The sequence below is a fragment of the Oryx dammah genome, unplaced genomic scaffold (genome assembly GCF_014754425.2).
Source record: "Oryx dammah isolate SB20612 unplaced genomic scaffold, SCBI_Odam_1.1 HiC_scaffold_18, whole genome shotgun sequence".
In the NCBI taxonomy this organism is placed as follows: Eukaryota; Metazoa; Chordata; class Mammalia; order Artiodactyla; family Bovidae; genus Oryx; species Oryx dammah.
Genome location: NW_024070202.1, coordinates 109,002,936 through 109,022,572, shown reverse-complemented (window position 1 = coordinate 109,022,572; position 19,637 = coordinate 109,002,936).

Genomic DNA, 19,637 nt, shown 5'->3' with positions numbered 1-19,637 from the left:
GAAGTCTATTCTGCTTTTCTTTAAGAAAGTTTACCATGGACAGATAGGCTGAGAGATAGATAAATTTTATATGAATATTAATCTTTTAAAATCATGTGAAATGGTTCAGTGATCTAATAGATAGAGAGTTTTATTGTACTGATGCATGTCTTACTTTAAAGATAATTACATAAGATTAAATTCCTTTTCTCAGCCAATCAGAAAAGAGATTCCAATCATTTTTATGACCTCTAATAAACTTTGTGGATGAAAAATTGGGCTATTAATCTCAAGTACAGTGACAGAAATAAAATATTGTGAGTAAAATTTTTCCTTGTGCTTCATGGGCAAAAAAAATATGGTCTATATTTACTCGAATCATTAAAATTCTGTATTCATGATTTATAAAATAAAGCAATAGGAAAATGGCAAGAAAATGATAAAACAACAAGGAAGTTGCATAAAGAGATGAAATGCAAATCACATTTATCTAAGAGAGGAATTAATGTTGGTAATATTTCTATTAGGAAAAGAATTCTATAGGACACACACAGGACAATTTTTTATTTTTAGGAAAGTGGTGCTAGCCTAATACATGAAGAACCTGCTTTCTAGAAATAAAAACATAATATAAATAAAATATCCAACATGAATATATATTTACAATCTGCCCAGTTGTCATGTAAACACCTGGAATATGCTAATTCATTTAACATTTATTATAATTCATTGGGCTTCTCTACCATTGTCATCTGTAAGGAAGAAAACACTGAGGCCCAATGAGATTAAGAAATGTGCTCAAGTCACATACCTATAAAGTGATGGGGCCAGAATGTTCATTTACATAATCCTCCCTACCAAGCAGCATTAAAAAAAAAAAAGTTCAAATTCTTTCTGTTTCTCATCAGTTCAGTTCAGTCGCTCAGTTGTGTCCGACTCTCTGTAACCCCAGGGACTGCAGCACGCCGGGCTTTCCTGTCCATCAACCAACTCCTGAAGCCTACCCAAACTCATGTCTGCCAAACTCATGTCTGTTGAGTCAGTGATGCCATCATTCCACACCATCTCATCATCATTTGTCACCAGTGTCAGACAAATATTCTCAATTATCACCTGGATCTCTCCCGGTAGAACTCTATAAGCATTTTGGATGCTGTAGCTCTCAGAATGGGTCCCATAGAATTTCTTTTCTTCCCTTGACCATCCTGCAAGGTGGAGGACAGTGGTGGGAACAAGCCCCTCCTGGTGTAGAGAATACAGTGGTGGAGTGTGACTGGTAAGAAATGTTAAAAATATATATATATATATAAGACCAAACAGAAACCATTTCCTTTTAATGATATCCATGTGCATGCAATGCTCAAATATGTCACTGATAAAATACTCTTTTCCTGAGACTGACGGCTCCCCAGCCAAACTCCTTTTCAGGGATTCTCACTATTACTTATGCTTATCCTTCCCTACCATTGTCGATCTCATCAACAGTTGTGCCAGCCATTCAGCCAAAAACATAAGAGTTATCCTAGAAGATTCCTCCTTCTCAATTAATTCCTGTTTGTTCATCAATTAAAAAAAAAAAAAAGAACCCCTTAGATATTTCTAGCATCAGTTTTCTGCCCTCTTCTGGCTATTTTTATTGAAGGTCATAAAAATCTCCAAGTAAACTCAATTTTCTCATTAATTACAAAGAAACACATGTGAATTGACTTTTCTAGATTAAAGAAGTTTAGGAAAGACAATACAAGTCACTTAGGATGTCAATGCTTGGAGTCAACCAATATGTTTTTGTACAACCTCCAGTTCATTTTTATCCTCCCTTCTCCTCTGCCCTTCTGCATCTATCTGCCTGCTACCTGTGTAAGCATATTTTATAGAACTGGGCTCATACTTTATACATAGATTCGTTGAATTCATTTTTCATCATTTAGTATAAATAACTAGAGAGAGTGTTGGAGAAGATTCTTAAGAGTTCCCTAGACTGCAAGGAGATCAAACCAGTCAATCCTAAAGGAAATCAATCCTAAATATTCACTGGAGGAACTGACGCTGACTCTGAAGACTCCGACTTTGGCCACCTGATGAGAAGAGCCGACTCACTGGAAAAGGCCCTGATGCTGGGAAAGATTGAGGGCAGGAGAAGGGGATGACAGAGGACGAGATGGTTGAATAGCATCACCGACTCAATGGACATGAGTTTGAGCAAGCCTCAGGAGATGGTGAGGAGAAGGCAATGGCACCCCACTCCAGTACTCTTGCCTGGAAAATCCCATGGATGGAGGAGCCTGGTAGGCTGCAGTCCATGGGGTCGCTAAGAGTCGGACACGACTGAGCGACTTCACTTTCACTTTTCACTTTCATGCATTGGAGAAGGAAATGGCAACCCACTCCAGTGTTCTTGCCTGGAGAATCCCAGGGATGGGGGAGCCTGGTGGGCTACCGTCTGTGGGGTCACAGAGTCAGACACGACTGAAGCGACTTAGCAGGAGATAGTGAGGGGTAAGGAGGCCTGGTTGGTGTGCTGCAGTCCATGGGGTTGCAGAGAGTCAGACATGTTTGAGCAACCGAACATGGACCAGCGACTGAACAAAAAGAATTTTGAGATCAAAGGGCATAATGGGTTTTTTTGTTTGTTTGTTTCAGAGTTACATTTCTTAAAATAATAAAATGAATATGTGCCTATTGTTGAAGACTTGGAAACTACAAAATAGAAGGAAAATGTAAGAGTTACTCACAACCCCATGGCCATTGTACTGGAGCTCAGACAAAACTGTCCGTTGTCACTTTTCACCGGATGACTATTGTTCATGTCCTAATAAATGCTCGTCTCAGTCAAGGTTTGGGTTTCCATGGTGACTCAGTGTTAAAGAATCCACCTGCTAATGCAGGACATGTAGGTTCAATCCCTGGGTTGAAAAGATACCCTGAAGAAGGAAATGATAACTCACTCTAGTACTGCTGTCTGGGAAATCCCATATACAGAGAAGCCTGGAGGGCTACAGTCCATGGGGCCCATGACATGACTTAGCAACTCAACAATAACAACTCAATCATGTTTACTTCATCTCTCAAATTACCATCCACACAGATTCCAGGATGAAGAGTGTTTAAATTTATAATAATTTATTTTATAAATTAACATAATGAGGTCACCCTGATGAACCGTCATGCCCTATTCTCTGACTTTACTATACTAATGAATTAACCCCAACACAACATGATTTTGCAAAAGGTACTCTCCCTACTTGATTTAATGTGCTTCACTCCTCAGCCACAGAAGTAGAACGAAGTTATTATACAATGTTGGTGGTTTAGTCACTAAGTCATGTCCAACTCTTGCAACCCCATGGACTGTAGCCTGCCAGGCCTCCTCTGTCCATGGGATTCTCCAGGCAAGAATACTGGAATGGGTTGCCATTTCCTTCTCCAGGGGATCTTCCCAACCCAGGAATGGAATCTAGGTCTCCTGCATTGCAGGCAGATTCTTTAGGGACTGAGCTACAACTGAAGCCTTGTTACAATGTTATACAATGTTATATATACTATCTTATACAATGTTCAGTTCAGTTCAGTACCTCAGCTGTGTCTGACTCTTTGCGACCCCATGAATTGCAGCACACCAGGCCTCCCTGTCCATCACAAACTCCTGGAGTTTATGCAAACTCATGTCCATCAAGTTGGTGATGCCATCCAGCCATCTCATCCTCGGTCGTCCCCTTCTCCTCCTGCCCCCAATCCCTCCCAGCATCAGAGTCTTTTCCAATGAATCAACTCTTCGCATGAGGTGGCTGAAGTACTGGAGTTTCAGCTTTAACATCAGTCCTTCCAAAGAACACCCAGGACTGATCTCCTTCAGAATGGACTGGTTGGATCTCCTTGCAGTCCAAGGGACTCTCAAGAGTCTTCTCCAACACCACATTTCAAAAGCATCAATTCTTCAGGCACTCAGCTTTCTTCATAGTCCAACTCTCACATCCATACATGACCACTGGAAAAACCATAGCCCTGACTAGATGGACCTTTGTTGGCAAAGTAATGTCTGTGCTTTTGAATATGCTATCTGTACAATGTTAGTAACCCCAATAGAATGAGTCAGAATCTGGGTGCTGTGAGGCTGAATTACCACAAAATAGAAGAGTGGGACCAGCTAGACATTTTCTGGTTCAGGTGGCGATGTTTCAGGAAAAGGGGATTAGAACAAATCTCTGAGATGATGGAGAGATTTGGGAACAAATAGAAATTCCTATTTCCTAATAAAAGGATGGGATTAGATTATAAAGAGTTAAGGAGTCAAAGAAGTCAAACAAAAAGAAGGAATTAAATCAGCAATGCATACATTAGCAGGATTTTCACCAGCAAGGGATTATCTGAAATTGTGTTTAAAAAATACCTGTCTAGGGACTTCCCTGATAGTGCAGTGATTGAAAGTCTACACTTCCAATGCTGAGGATATGGGTTCAATTCTTGCTCAGGAAACTAAGAGCCCCATCCCCCACACTGGGGGCCCAAAAAATGAACAACAACAACAACAAAAAAAATCAAATGAGAAGGAATGTGAGGTTCCCCCAAAAAGGAAAGACATTGAGAGGAAACTTAGACGTATAGTAATAAGACCTTGTGAGCCTTCCTCCAAAAAAATCTCTACATTGAATAAATCAATAAATAATTTTAACCTGATAAAAATATAAAAAATACCCGTCAACAGCTGCAGAGCAGATTAGATTAGAAGGCTATTGCTGATTTTAGGCAGCTGGGCCAGTGTGCTGCTGTAGTTCTCAAAATGTGATGTTAAGAAAAAGGGACAGGCTAGCACAGTGAGAGTTAAGTAACATACATTCGATCAGACTGTCACCAGCATCGAAGCCTGAGCCCAGTGTGCGTCTGCTAATTCCCAGCATCACCCTGGCACATGGGCACACTGGAGTTTTTGCCATAGTTTGTTATGCTGACTTAGCTATTCATTTTCCTCAGTTTTCCAAGATGAATGCCGAGTCTCATGTATGCCTCTTTTTGGACTTCTACTGGAAACCTGGTTTATAAACTGGACCCCAGCTGATTGCCACTTGCAATCATGGTCATTTGATAGGATATTTGCCACCTCCAAGAATTTATACACAGTAAAATAATTTGAAAATCATTTATACAGTAAATAAAATTATTTTTAAATTTTTCCCAAAATGTTATATGATTTTGAGTATTTTTCTCTATATACCTTCTAAATGACATCTAGATTATTTTTATCTGCCATTATTGGATACAGTTTATTGGTCAAAACTGTCTTAAAAAAAATTACTCATGGGTGTTCTGAGTTTTATTTTTTTATCTGTTTCGGTTAATTTCACTATTGTTGACTGTTGAAAAGCATTCTATACTTTTTAAGCAGAGTTATAGATAGCTAAAATGTTTTTCATCTTTCAAAGTACTTTTTTAAAAATGATTTTTTTTAATTTTTCCCTGCACACAATATCGTAATATTTTTATACTTCAATTTTTGTTTAAAAAAAAAAAAAACTAATGGACTCCCTTAACTTCTCCTTTCCATGCAGAATTTAACTGAGTGATCAATCACTAACATAAAGTGTTCTTAAACCTGCAAGGGTACATTTATGCAATTTTACATAAGCCTTGCCAATCCGAAGTCAAACTCGGTAAACTGTTTTTGTTTTGTTTTTTTCCCTATTGAGGAACAAATTCTATAAAGACCAAAATAAAAGATACATGGATTATCTGATTCTATTCCTTGATTTAAAAAAAAAAAAAGTTACTTATTACGACAAAAAAAAAATCAAGGCTTGGAATAATATATGATACTTTTATCATATTAAAATAGCTCATTATGATATTATCTCTGAAGAACAATAAGCAACACTTTCATGCTTTCATTCTCCTCTTGACATAAAACTCTTCATTTTCTGACCAGAACATGGTCTCTCCTAATTTGATGCTGTACCACAGATAAAGATGGATGAAACTCTCTGAAGGTCTGACCTTGCCAGGGTAGAAATAATAAGTGTACTTACAGGAAGATGCATTTCCAATTAGGCGAAAGATTCTAATTTTACATACCTTTTGAGAAACAAAGAGCAAGGACCCCAAATAAAATCTTGAATAAAATTCTGCTGGACCCAAACTAGATTTTTTTAAAAGGACGATTTTAGTCAAAATATGTTATTTTCCAGCTCCTGATGCTAATAGAAGGAAAATGCTTTTTAAACGCTTAGCAGATGTTTAGTGGTTTTATCATCATCATTATGAACAAGTTATGCTAAATTATGTAAATCTGTCTTGGAATGCAAGGCTTATATGTACTTAATATACTTTACAACTCTTTCCCTCCATTTGGTGGTAAAGTCTTTAGGATGAGCGTTAGGTGTTTAGTTTTCATTTATAAGAATACTTTACTGCAGAGTTTATTTTCCACCTTTACAGACCTTTCACAGGCACATTATAACACCATAGCCTGTAGCTGGCCAGGCTCCTCTGTCCACAGAAACCTCCCGGCAAGAATACCAGAGGGGGTAGCTGTTTCCTTCCCCAGCGGATCTTTCTTACTCAGGGACCAAACCCGGGTCTCCTGCACTTCAGGTAGATTTCTTTATGTCCTGAGCTTCTAGGGAAGCCCAGTAACTTAACCAGAAGTGAAAATTTTTAATTATTCACAATTCTATCTGTCTCACATTTCCACCTATGGCCGTTAAGAAGATATATTCTTAATCTCCATGTCAGTCTCTAGTTAAGACTGCCAAAGTTACATCCTTACGCATCTCAGTCCTTTTTGTAAGAACATCAAACATCACACCCCAAACTGAGTGTATCATTTTCTGAAAACCTCCTCCTACTCAATCACCCACTCATGCTAGAAACAGGAATACAGTGATCTCTGCCAGTGAAGTTAGTAATCGAGTTCTAACATTCTCCCCCTTAAAATGTCTCTTCCATGATCACTGGTTGGCATCTTGAGCAACTCGTCTCAGGAAGAAGGCTGTGACCCCAGCCCTCTGGCTTTCTTTCTTCTAAACAGACCTCCGAAAAACCCAGTCGAAATCTGTGGATGGTCATCACACTGTTAACCAAACATCTTGGCATGGAATAGAAACATCTCCCCAGACTGCCTGGTTTCCAATCTTGTCTCAGCTGCTCACTTTTGCTTACCATTCCCTCCACCTGGAAAGTCATCCTTCTAGCTGATCTGTTCATCCAATTTCTCTTAAACATTGAACACTCAGCTCAAGCAGTTTGTCTCCAAGGTAGCTTTCCCTGTTTTCCATCACGTTCTCTCAGGTAACTATGGTACTTGACTATAATTCTTAAAGCAGTTTAGAGACATTTGAACAGCACTATATCTTCTCTTTGGCTGTAGATATCTGGAGGGCAGTGTTGTGTTTGACCTTGTATTGTAACTCAGAAGTGCCTGCACATTGTGCCTGCTCCATTATTTCTTGAGAGAATGAATGACTTGGGGTTGACTCCTTCTAGATAATTTGGGCATTAAAAACAAGATGGGTATTCCAAATAGAAATCAAAATCCAGAAATCTTAAATCCAGCTTCTACCTCTATCCTTAACATACTTTAATACATTTCTTCCTTTCTTTCTTCCTTCTGTCCTTGTTCCTTCCTTCCTCCCTTCTGTAAACTCTTAGAAGCCCCAAGTATGCCTGGTAACATGCTTGCCACTGAGGAAATATAAATTACACAGGATCACCATCCTTGCCTTAAATGCAATGAGATGTTAATTTTCAAATTCTTTGACTTACGGAAAATATGTGTCCAACTGGTAAAACTCAGGTCTCCTTTGATATGTCAAGAAATAGTACCGTGCTGTCTGCTCGGCCACTTGAGTTGTGTTTGACTCTGCCACCCTATGGGCTAAGCTCCTCTGTCCATGAGATTTTCCAGGCAAGAGTACTGGAGTGGATTGCCATATCCTCCTCCAGGGGATCCTCCTGACCCAGGGATCGAACCTGCATCTCTTATGTCTCCTGCACTGGCAGGCAGGTTCTTTACCACTAGCACCACCTGAAGCCCCAGATATGCTTTTACAACATTAATTTCTGTTTAGTTTATTTCAGTAAACTGCTAGGTATGGAGAATTTTGAATGAGCTGCCGATTTTGAGAGCATAGTTAGGGTTTTATCTGGGAGAGACAGGATCCTTCATCTGATTGGTGATAAACACTGAAAAAAGAAACATGGGAAGTTAACCCTCAGGTCTAAAGCTTGAGATTCCACGTCTGAAAGGTTATCAGTATTTCTAACATCCACTACACTGGAACATAAGGCAAGGGCTTGCAACTGGGGATAGTTACATCCTTCTGGACTTGGTGTGAATTGTTCCAGTTATGGGCCCACGAGTGAGCCCTACTAGGGTGGATAGAAAGGGAGGCCACTGTGAGGCTCTAGGTGTTCATGATCACAGGGAAAAGGACTGGAGGTCCTGTGGGGAAACGGAGTGACTCTGCCCAGGAGGTTTATTCTTGTACCAATTAATCAGTGCTTAAGACCCAAGCTTATTACATCTATAGTACAATCCAAGGCAAGCATCAATATGCCATCCAAAAAACACCCTTTAAAAATACTTTCTACTGATATCCAAGTGTCCCTGTTGGCTCAGTGGTAAAGAATCCACCTGTCAAGCATGAGACTCAGGTTCAACCCTTCAGTCAGGAAGATCCCCGGGAAAAGAAAATGGCAACCCATTCCAGTATTTTTACCTGGGAAATCCCATAGACAGAGGAGTCTGGTGGGCTACTGTCCATGTGGTCACAAAAGAGTCAGACACGGCTTAGCAACTAAACAACAACAGCAGTGATATCCAAAACTGTGATCTAATAGCAAGGCTTAATTAAAATGTGGGCAGAGGGTGCAGAACAAAATCAGCTGTTCTCTCTGCAATTCTAAAAAAAATACTGAAGGACCAAGAGGAAGGTAGTGAGAAAAAACAATGGAGTAAAATTGTATCTCATGTTCTGTTCAGTTCAAAATTGCTTCCACTATGGGTGTGGTAAGACACAGCCAATAGCTTCCAATAATCTCAAGTCTCAGAAGAAATTTCCTTAGACACTTATCACTGAGCTTTTTAAAAGCTGTCGAAGTAATACTTAAAATAATCAATGAAATTTAAAAAAATAATGAAAATCTTAGGCATCAGAAATATATTTATGCACATAAATTGGAAAACTTGAGAAATGTATACTTTACATTGATTAAATTCTCTTAAATTTAACATAAATTTAAGTTGATGTTAATAAAATTTTAATTAATCAAGACAAATGTGCTAATTATGAACAGGCCTTCATCCTTCAAAATGGCATATGGATTATACTCAAAACAAAAAATATGTTTGAAATTTTGAATTGTCTATTTTGTTTTCATAAGAATAAATACGTAGTTATTAATTATATAATATAATGCTCTAAATCTATTTTTTCAAACAAAACAAAATATATACTAGAAATCTTTGCACTGTGCAACTTGCATTTATATAGCAATAAATATACAGTTATTAATTACTATAGATTGAAAGGCAATGCCAAAGAATGCTCAAACTACCGCACAATGGCACTCATCTCACATGCTAGTAAAGTAATGCTCAAAATTCTCCAAGCCAGGCTTCAGCAGTACATGAACCGTGAACTCCCTGATGTTCAAGCTAGTTTTAGAAAAGGCAGAGGAACCAGAGATCAAATTGCCAACATCCGCTGGATCATGGAAAAAGCAAGAGAGTTCCAGAGAAACATCTATTTCTGCTTTATTGACTATGCCAAAGCTTTTGACTGTGTGGATCACAATCAACTGTGGAAAAGTCTGAAAGAGATGGGAATACCAGACCACCTGACCTGCCTCTTGAGAAATCTGTTTGCAGGTCAGGAAGCAACAGTTAGAACTGGACAGGGAACAACAGACTGGTTCCAAATAGGAAAAGGAGTACGTCAAGGCTGTATATTGTCACCCTGCTTATTTAACTTCTATGCAGAGTACATCATGAGAAACACTGGTCTGGAAGAAGCACAAGCTGGAATCAAGATTGCCGGGAGAAATATCAATCACCTCAGATATCCAGATGACACCACTCTTATGGCAGAAAATGAGAGGAGCTAAAAAGCCTCTTGGTGAAAGTGAAAGAGGAGAGCGAAAAAGTTGGGTAAAGCTCAACATTCAGAAAATGAAGATCATGGCATCTGGTCCCATCACTTCATGGTAAATAGATGGGGAAACAGTAGAAACAGTGTCACTTTATTTTTTGGGCTCCAAAATCACTGCAGATGGTGACTGCAGCCATGAAATTAAAAGACATTTACTCCTTGGAAGAAAAGTTATGACCAACCTAGATAGTATATTCAAAAGCAGAGACATTACTTTGCTGACTAAGGTCTGTCTAGTCAAGGCTATGGTTTTTCCTGTGGTCATGTATGGATGTGAGAGTCGGACTGTGAAGAAGGCTGAGCACGGAAGAATCGATGCTTTTGAACTGCGGTGTTGGAGAAGACTCTTGAGAGTCCCTTGGACTGCAAGGAGATCCAACCAGTCCATTCTGAAGGAGATCAGCCCTGGGTGTTCATTGGAAGGACTGATGCTAAAGCTGAAACTCCAGTACTTTGGCCACCTCATGTGAAGAGATGACTCATTGGAAAAGACCCTGATGCTGGGAGGGATTGGGGGCAGGATGAAAAGGGGATGACAGAAGATGAGATGGCTGGATGGCATCACTGTCTTGATGGACATGTGTTTGTGTGAACTCCAGGAGTTGGTGATGGACAGGGAGGCCTGGCGTGCTGCAATTCATGGGGTCACAAAAAGTCGGACACGACTGAGCCACTGAACTGAACTGAATATATATTCAATAATTTAAATCAGTGTTTTCAAATTAGTTTTTCCAAAGGTAAATCAAAATCAAGGTAAAGAGTGGTGTATTTCAGTCAGTGTTTCTTATATTCTTAATTCATTTGGAAAAAGCAACTTTACAAATTAGCTAAGCAATGTGTCCAAATGCGTATTTAATACTAATTATCTGCTGTGTATTTTTATATACGCACATGTAATATATTTGTATTTATTTTTAAATGGCTCCCTCACTCCAGTGACCCTCGACTAGTACACAAGTTCCATCAGTATAGCAAATTTTTTCTCTTCTGTTTATGAATATACTCCCAACCTAAATCAGTTCCTGAAATATACCAAGCATTCAGTAGTCATTTGTCTCTTTAAGATAATATATATTTATTGTATAGATACGCTTCAAAAACACGTTAATAAAAATATTGATGCAAGGATGAAAACTTCTTAAATAGTGTATAAAAATGTAACAGTTTTCTATATATTTATTGACTGTCTGTTAATCACTATATTAGATGCTTTGTATAATATTATTCCGTACCTTTTAAAATCCTCTTTTTTTAAAGAGTGAACTAAGCCTTGACCAGTTAGGGAAGTGCTATGGCTGAGACCAGAAACTGCTCTACTCATTTCCAAGCTCAAGTCTTTCCTGTGATGGTTATACTTTAAATGACGATGTAGGGAGAAAGGGGGCTTCCCCAGGGCCCAGCAGTAAATAATCCTCCTGCAATACAGGAGATGCAGGGACCACAAGCTCAACCCGGGGGGCAGGAAGATGCCCTGGAGGAGAGCATGGCAACCCACTCCAGGATTCTTACGTGGAGAATTTCATGGACAGAGGAGGCTGGCAAGCTACAGTCCAAGAGGTCACCAAGAATTGCAAGACTGAAGAAACTGAGCACAGCATGCACACACACACACACACACGCGCACACACACACAAACACAGGGGTAAAGGCAAATAACTACAAGGTATTCTGTATAAATTGATGTTAGCCCTATTTACTTAATATCACTTTAGAAGCTAGTATGTCTTGAGGTTTCATCTTTAATCTCTTAAGATTTTCATTAAGGATAAACATACGCCTGTTGTTTCATCTCAAGACCACACAAAAAAATGTGATCATCTGCTATTTTGTCTTGACAAAGTTGTCAGTCTTACAGAATCATAAAGAAAAAGTCACAATTGAGATATCATTCGAAGAGGCCAAAGTCAGTATAGTAAGATTTATTGACCTTGGCTCCCTGACAGCCTGCTTTGGGCATTAAGAGACCTGGGATAAAGAGTCTCAGCCTGGCCACTAATTAGGTGTTGTGACCTTGAGCAAATCGGTTTATCTCTCTTGGGCTTTTGTTTCTTCATCTGTAAAATTAGGAGGCTGGACTAGAACATTCTCTAAGGTTGCTTCCATCTCTAAAATTCTATGATCCATAATCTTTAGAGAGCACAGGCCTCTTCATTATATCTTCTTTTATAACAACTATAAATCAGTTCCCAAGACTGACAGTATCAGCCAGAATTCAAAGGTACATTATTAGAAAGTGCTTAGTCATTAACTGTGAGAGTATTGGTCATGATACTCTAAAACATGCTTTTAAAAGCTCCTTTAAGTAATTCAAGAGTGCAAAAAAAAAAGTCACATCATTAATTATGCAAAGTTATGACTCCAGACACACAGCATTTCCCTGACTTTTGAAAGTTGCGGCCAATTCTAAGAAAGGTTGTAAAGCCTTCTCCTTTACCACTTTGGAAGTACTAATACTATCTCTGTTTATTCCATCTCCCATTCTTATAAAGATGGAAAGGTTTAGACCAATTAGCAATTTGTATCTATTTAGTAATTATTTGGTTTTTACAGAAATGAAAACTTAATTACAGGGAAGTCTTACCCCAACCCACACATTTGCACTGAATGCTTCTTCTCACAAAGAGTGGGATAAAGAGTGGTTTACTTTATTCACAGTGATTTCAAAGGGTTGCATCTAGAGGAGAATCCTTAGCAGTTGATGGAAGTGTCTGTAGTTCATGAGCTCCTATATCCAAAGCACAAGGGCTGGGCAGGGCAGAGGCAGCCTTATAATGCACTCCAGTTCCATTAGGGATCTCTGTGCCCATCACCCATTCCTTAGCCTCCTACCCCTGTGCCATCTAATGTATTAGCCAGGAGCCACACACAGCTATTTCAATTTAAATGAATTAAAAGGAAGCAGAACTTAACTTGCTCAGTTCATCAGTTGCATGAGGTGTATTTCAGGCGCCAGACCACCCTCTCCACAGAATAGAGGACCTGACTGTCAGCAAGCAGAAGTCATGACAATTACAACATTGTCAACATAGGAAAAACACAATTTTTTAAAACCTCCTGGTCTGATTTTGGAAGTCCTTGAGAAATATTCTTCCTAGCAGGACTGGGTGGTGTGTACAATCCTTGGCCTGTCCCATGGGCTGAGAAGTATGATGACGGGGTAGGCAGCCTGTCTCTATTCTGAAGACATGGCTGGAAAGGGAGGCAGGGGAAGAATATCCTTGGAGAAGGTGGCCGGCATCATTTGCCTTCAGTTCAATGCGTTGATCTTCGGTGCTACCACTGAACTTATTCTGACAAAGGCATATACCCTGATAATCTATCTGCTCATGTGCCTATTTAGATATAACTTTCAACCGCTCCCAGGAAGTTCCCGCACGTCCCTTCCCACATGTCATTCCCAGTCCATACGTATCCCCCACCCAAAGGTAACCACCACTGTGATATTCTCCACCATAGGTTAATTTTGTATAGGTATTTGTATGCTTGTATAGATATATATTTTTTCACATGGACACATGATATTTCTTAAACAGCAGAGTGAAGTGCTTAATTTATTATAGAGAAACTTTGGTTTGACCACTGACTCTAACCTTATGGAATTATCCAACTTCCCTAAGTCTCACTTTTCTCTAAAAAATAAGGATAGTAGTAGCAAGTATTTGGCAAGACTGTCATGAAGAATAAATGAGGTGATGGATATAAACAATGGGGTCAATGTGATGCTTGAAACAAGACATATATTCAGCAAATGTAAGCTTTTATTTTGATTTAATTGCAAAACTTTCAAGGTTCTTGCTCTCTCACTGACCTTTAAACTCCTTCCTCCATAAAACAGAAGATTTATCTAGATTCTTCTGTGAGTCAACGTAAAGGGGAGTAATAGGTCCAGCTTTCTCATACTTTTAAATAAAAGATCAAGAGCAAGGAAGGGAAGTTCAAAATGAAAGTCCATAAAAATCAAATTAAAATGTAGTACTGATGACAATTCTGGTTCTTTTGATAAAATGTCTGAGCAATATCAAAACAGTCAAAATGCATAACCCAGTTTTATGAGCCTTAGAAGAACTTCACAACAGCCATTCCCCAAGTTTTATTCTGCCAGTTTTATGGCTGACTCATCACAGCTCAGATTTTCAATGAAAACAGTTGATGACATAAACCAACCTCCTATAAAACAACTAATACAAATCCCACTGTTACATAATACAATTTAATAGAACAGCTATTGTATGGAATGGCGAGTCATCAGGTACCTTACGATTTGAGGTGTTTATTCCAGGGTGGGAGACAATTCCTTGGTTTGTCTGCTTTGAGCAAAAGGAAAACAGATTTTCAAGGAGTCAGTAAGCCTGGGGTCTGGGCAGTGGGGGCCAAAAGGGACTAGACTGCTTGGGTCAGAGTCTTTCTTGGGTTTGAGGTCACCCAGAGACTGGCCTGTAGGAGGAATTAATAAGCCACGCTGATCTGAAGCTGCTTCTGAAACTTAGGCTTCAGGAATTTCAAAGGAGAAGCAGCAGGGTGCTCTGAGGCAGGTTTTTGGAGTAACTGTTTAGCTGCAGTATCAAAAATGGTTCTGCCATAACATAAAAACAGCAAAATAATAATAACTCTCTAGTTACCATTTCAAAAGTTTTATCATATTTTATATATTTTTAAATGTTCTGGAAGAATGGCCAGCAACAGCTGTCATTGGGGCAGATGTCAATGGGGACTTTGGACCCCCCACCATGCAGACTTGACCACCATCCACTACCACCGGAATTCTGAAAAACAGCCAGCACCTGTGCTTTTTTTTTTTTTTTTCTGCAGGCTTTCTCTTGTCACTGAAGATTGCTTTCCTACTCTCGTGGTAGCCTGGAAGAGCCAGGGAATTAATCGTCTTAGTTCTCACCAAAAACATTCCAGGACTAATGTGAGTTGATGTATATAGATGTCCCAGTAACACTGCCCTCCAGTGGGGAGCACTGAGGCATCAGTTTCACACTGGTACCCAGTGTGTCCCTTGAGATTAACGGCCAGTTGCCTTAGTAACTGTTGCCTTGGTAACAGCTCCATCAACTGGCCTCCAGCCTCTTCCTAGTCTCACACCCCCACATCCCTGCCTGAATCTCCTTAAGGATTTTCTTCTAGGGACTTAGTAATTAAGAGAGACACTAACTCATATGAGAAAGTGAAAGATCTTTAATAAAAGTAAGTATTATACTGGTTGGGCTTCCCTTGGCCCAGCTGGTAAAGAATTTGCCTACAATGTGGGAGACCTGGGTTCGATCCCTGGGTTGGGAAGATCCCCTAGAGAAGGGAACTGCTACCCACTCCAGTATTCTGGCCTGGAGAATTCCATGAACTGTATAGCCCATGGGGTCGCAAAAAGTCAGACACAACTGAGTGACTTTCACAAACAAATACTGGCTGAAGACAGAAAGCAAGGCAAGAATTTGAGATCCATCCTCTCACAAACTCTTCTGGCCTTCCTGGTCTAAATTCAATTCAGTTCAGCAAATATTTATCAAGTGTCTTCTAAAATAGGGCACATTTTCTTTAGATATTTAGCAAGGCTAGTATAAAAGAACTGAATAAGGTAACTCATTCCATACTGGAACTTCAATAAATTTTACAAATTTTACTCAAAATGTACAGAAGTATTTTCCATTTTCACATGGAGAATCCTCTTTCTTGGAATGACATTCATCCGAATCAATTCCATAAAGCTGCAATTTTGTCAGAATCACATATCCAGTGGTAAGGTTCAATTGTATAATGATTTTCAGCTTATGATGGTCTGAAATTACCTTGAACTAACCCTGAGAACATGGGTGGGTTAATTTTATTTTTAAAGAAATCATAAGAGACTCTGATGTTTATACAGCTCAATATGCCCTTCTCATAAGAGATGTTTACTTTTAATAGCATGGTTGCTTTTTTATTATTATTAGAATGGTAACTTCAAGGAGAAGGGCAATTTTTGAGGGGATATTTTTGAATATGAAAAGATATTTTGTCAAATTTTTTCCAACTAAGGTGACAACTGGATTATTTGAGGACTAGGTCTTAGTTTTACCTCAATTTCTTCTTCTTACAGATGAAATGTAAGAGAGTAGTTCAAGTTTACAAGCCAGAAGATTCTATGCATTTGTGGCTAGATATTTCCTTTCCATGGCTGTAGTAGTTCTGCCTCTGTGACATGCACCCTTTGATTTGATGTTTGCTTAACTGCAAAGTGATGGGTTGACGTTATCAAACTGAGCAGGTTTTCTGTAACCTTAAACTGAATGTTCTTGTGTCTGTATGAAAGGAGAGGCAAATGGGGAACGCAGCAGGGGAGCAGATACCACCACCCAGGGTGAAACCCACGAGCATCAATAAAATGCATTTGACAAGGCAGTTAAGTCGATCACAAGAGAATACTCATTTCTATGATAATTCATTATGTTATTTGTATTAACATTGTTTTCCTGCAGTCATTAGGGCAGTGCACTCTAGCTTGTTTCTTGAAGGAATAAACTTCACAAAAACCCAAAGAAATTAATATATTTTTGACAAATGATTATAGATGGAAGGAGACTTTCAAAAGAGAGCAAGACATTTGATGATTTATTGCACAACTAAGGGACAATGGTATCTCTAATGTAATAATGCCGATTCCTCATGCGTCTATTTCACAATTTGAATATTATTCTGAAGAGCTAAATCAGATTCAGTATGCCTGACACCATAAATATTTATTGTGTATCTTTAGTGTGCCAGGCCCCAATGCTAGTGGCTAGGGCTGAAAAGCAAATAAGATTAACACAGATTTTGCTCTTCTGGAAATAACAAAGTCAGGTATGTAAGCAAACAATGCTGTGGGCTAGTACAGTGATAGTCACTGAATAAGGGGTATTTTTTGCCTCATAAACTGCGTAGAATGTTACACTTAATAAATAATGATAAAATGTATATTCTGTCTAAATTTTACATTATTCATATTTCTGCACATACTATCAACTACACTGAAGAAAGAGTTATGTGATCTCATTTAATCCTCATAGCATCTTTATGAAGTGTGTATGGAAAATCTGGGATTCCTGGGGATTGAATTTTAAAGAGGGGGGTGGGAGGGGGGTTCATGTTTGGGAACGCATGTACACCCGTGGTGGATTCATAAAAAACAAAACAAAACAAAACAAAATTAAAGACTGAAGATGACTATGCTTGGCCCTTGCAATGGGATCCTTGGAGTTTAATCTTTCTTGCCTTCATGGTACAACTTCCTCCCACTGCTACTGTTATACCAGTTTCTCAGATGAGGAGACTGAGACATAAAAAGTCAATGTACATTATAAAAGACAGGGACACCTGCATAAGAACTGACAAGAGTATAGAACGTTCAGGAGAAGAATTTACACCAGGGCCTCAATAATAAAATCCTCTGACCTCTGTGGGACAGGGATATGGACATCTCATGGGCCAATTTTGCTGCTTCAGGCTTTGGTTGACAGGTGTAATTAGGTTCTTTCTACAGAAGAAGATGCAAAGGTTAAGAAGTGTTCAACCTCAGTGCTAATATTCATCTGTCAATTAAAGTGCCTGCCTTGGGAACCACAATATTTGAATCTAGTGTCACTGGATGACTTAAAGTAGCTCACCACACTCACTCCTTTATCATGGAAAGTGCTCTACAAACCAGAATAGGCATTTCAGTCACATTATTCAATTTTCTGCATTAATATTTGGCTACGTTAATTCATGGGCTTCTCACCATGCAACAATGTCACATATTCTGATAAAAAAGCTGTAAGTAATCTGACAGTTGATTGATTTCAAGTGTCATTATGCAGACAAAGGAAAATACTAGTGTCACTGGGTTAAGCAAAGTAGGTTTTACAATTCTATTTAGTGTTCAAAACTAATACTTTCATGATATTTAACTTCACTGCAGAGGATAAAAATGGTAATCAATACCCAAGCCTTATGCCCAGAAAAGTGCACCGAGATTTATAGCTACCGTGAAAGCATAATTTAAAATTATAAAGAAAGTTTCTTTTTTAATTTTGTGGTTTGCCTACAGAGTTGGACATGTATTAAAATTTAGCTTTCCAAAAATGATGCCTTTATATGCATATAAGCAACTTTGCTGAAATGAAAATAGCCTGAGAATGGCAATTTAGATTTATTGAAGCCAGGATGTTAAAAATTAATCACTCATTTCCCACTCCGTGATGAAATTCAGTGTTTTCCAAGGGCATCTCTGTCCATTGGTGTGAAGGGCTACACTACTGAAAAGACTTTACTCTTTTTCCATGGAATCAATGAAGAAACATGTTGAACACAAAACAGCTGCCCATCACAGGAGTGCCAGATTAATCTCAGTGAGAGGGAGATATTAACAGACATCACAAATAATCAGTTGTATCCCCTAGAAAAACCCAGTGTGCTGGAGAGAAAACAAGAACTCTGTGATGAGCATTTTGTTTGTTTCTCTAAGGATCCATATCCTTGTAGAAAGAGGTTGGGGAAGTCTGTATTTCCTAGGTTCTACCTTTATGACCATTTTATCTACCTTCTCCTCATCCCTGTGAATATTCTCATCACTCAAGGGTAAACCCACATTCAATTATCCCATGAAAAAGAAAATTAGATATTATCTTGCATTGCTATCAGACAATTTAATTACTCCTACACACACACATGGACCTGATAGTATTATGAGAAAATACACTGGCTAGTTCTGGAATATTTTTGGTGATCTTTCAACCAGATTGATGACTTTGAGCGTGTAATGCTCAAGAATCAGAAAAGACCTAAAGTGTCAAGGCAGGTTGCCTGTTCTGGCTTGCTCGCACAGCTCTGAGATTTTAAGATTGCATATTTACAAATGACATGGAAATTTTCCTTGGGTTTCACAAAACTCTGGGTCTACTCTCAAGAAGAATGCTTAGAGATGATTTTGTTTTGTGGGTACAGACGAATTAAATTAGAAATCTTATACCAAAGTCAACTGAAAAAGTACAGTCTCCAGAATTTGTGTCAATGCCTCAAATAAAAAGAACTTTCTAAATAAAAGGAAATTTATCTCAAATCCATTTATAAAATCAACTGATTAATTTGAACTAATTTTTAGTAAAAACTTCTGTCTATATTAAATGTTTCTTTTCATGAATAAAGTTTCTAGAGCATTATTTTAAACACTGAATATATATAGAGAAAGACTCCATGAAAAAGCAGAAATTAAATGCAATTCCTGAATTGTCAGGGTGAAGAATGAAGCCTCTTGGATACCAGGTTGAGTTTTGCCAAAAAGAAGAAAAATTATTAGACCTGGCCAGGTTGGTGGGTGCTGCTCAAGACGCTCAAAGGTTCTGTTCTCAAATCTCCTATTCTCACTTCCTCCTCCTGTGTCCTAGATCAGATCTGTTAGTGTTTTGAAATGCCCAAACTTTTCAACTTTTTAATAGATTTTTAAAATACTACTTGTCAAAAAGGCATTGCTAGACGGGTGAACACCTGCCCCCGGGAACCACAAAATCTGAATTGAAAAGC